Source organism: Condylura cristata, unplaced genomic scaffold (genome assembly GCF_000260355.1).
Source record: "Condylura cristata isolate star-nosed mole 26May11 unplaced genomic scaffold, ConCri1.0 scaffold00013, whole genome shotgun sequence".
Lineage (NCBI taxonomy): Eukaryota > Metazoa > Chordata > Mammalia > Eulipotyphla > Talpidae > Condylura > Condylura cristata.
In genome coordinates, this window is record NW_004567114.1 from 50,443,292 (window position 1) to 50,445,200 (window position 1,909).

Below are 1,909 nucleotides of genomic sequence, written 5' to 3' on the forward strand. Positions count from 1 at the left end.
GGGGGGGGGGGAAATGTACAAAATGATGTAGAAATTAACTGTTATAAAATAAAAAAAAATTTAAAAAGCCTATCTACAAATTCTGAGATAATCAAGGATTTGGCAGAGTTGATATCATTTCAGGCAGAGAACAGACAATTTCATAGTTCATCTCTTCTTGTCCTTCCCCTATCTGAGCCTTGAGTTTTAAAAAATCATTTAAATTAACTTCAAAATGTTCTTGTAGACAAGACATTACTAAACTCTGTCCATACCAATGAATTCCAATGATATCACTGTTTCCATGGAAACTAATGCACTTCAAAGGAGGAAAAAACAGAAAGCAAGACTAAAATCAGAGAAAAAAATGGAATAAAGTAGTTTAAACCAAACAACATTTCTCATTTACATTTATGGAACATTTTCTAATTTCGGATGCTCTATAATTTAGATAGACTCCAAGTAACTTAAAAATCACAGAGATCTCAGAAGTCAGCAAAAACAAACGCAGCACTCAAAATTTAGGTCCCCTTTACAACACTGTTGCACAACAGTTGTCTACTGCTTACAGAATTCATTCCTAGAAGATTCTCATTCTTTCCCTTAAAAAGATTGATCACCTGTCTTTTCTGCAGGTTTAAAGATGATTAAAATTTTCTATCACCTTTAAATTTTTTGCTATTTAAGGGCAAATAATTAAAATATAGGAAAGAAAAAAAGAGCTCTACCATAAAGATATAGGAAGATTTTTAAAAAGTCAACTTGGTGGGGGTCCTCCCTGGTGGTGCAATAGGTTGAAGCACAGCATTATAAAGTGATTCACAGGACACTGCAGCAAAAGTTCAGTCCCCAGTCAGGGATGTGACCAACATGACACAGCAGACCTCTCCTGACCCTGCTGCTGTCCCCTCGGCAGTGTATTTCTGTCAATCTGTCTATTCTGCTCCCTACTCTTTCTCTGGTGAATCCTCTCACTCCCTGCACCTCTGGCCTGTACCTCAGTTCTTGCATGTATAAGTAAATAAATCTTTAAAAAAAAAAAATCAACTTGGTGGATGATGTAGTTCCAATGACATTCATCTCTATTCAACCTCAGTCCCACACATCAGTGACCAGCCACATGCTGAACACTGTCATGACCTAGAACTGTTCTACCTCTGCAAATATAAACTCCAACATTAACTTTGTGATAACAGTTCTTTCACTCCCCCAAGTAATCCCTGCACTCGGCCTCTGAGCCTTAAAAAGTGTAAGATTTTTCACCTGGAATAATTTCCTCACACTTAATATTATCAACTTTTATTCATCAGTGGCAATCACCTACCAACAGCCTAACCTGGGCTTAATGATGATCCTTCTTCCCCATTGCTATCTTCCATATGGATTTTTTTGTTCTACCCTCTTAGAGTCTAGAGAAAAATCTGTTAGAACAGCATGAAACTGTTTGCCTATTTATTTACAGGGCAGTGTCAAGTGCCTCAGGTAAGTGAAAGCAACATATGATTCTAATGTTTACAGCAGAACTTGGCAACTATGACCATTAGATGCCCCCCACACCCCCAAACTAGGGAAGTACACACTCAACCTTCAGCCATGGTCACCTCAAGTGACAGTGTCAGTTAACTACATACAGATGCATCAAATCAACTTTGTACTGAAATGTATGTTCCAAACTGTCTTCTGGCACAGGTCTGCCTGTGTTTGCTGAGGCATACTAGGAGTGAGCTCTCTATTTATGGTCAGAAGGTAATGAAACGGTGTTTATTATAGTCACAGTCTCTTTGCTCTGAGAATCTGGTGGAGGTGAGAGGGCCTGGGGGAAGATCTATGTCTCTCTGGTCTCAGCTCTGTTTCTCTTGAGTATTAAGTTCTTTTTTTTTTTTTTTTTGTTAAAGATTATACGAGATGTCGAGCAGTGACTGGAGTTCAG

General features: G+C 38.2%; 1 protein-coding gene across 4 annotated transcripts in view; it reads right to left on the reverse strand.

Annotated features, from left to right (window-relative positions):
* NUBPL (nucleotide binding protein-like) overlaps nucleotides 1-1,909 on the reverse strand; it is a 167,620-nt gene that overhangs the window by 28,663 nt on the left and 137,048 nt on the right. The window lies entirely within an intron of this gene.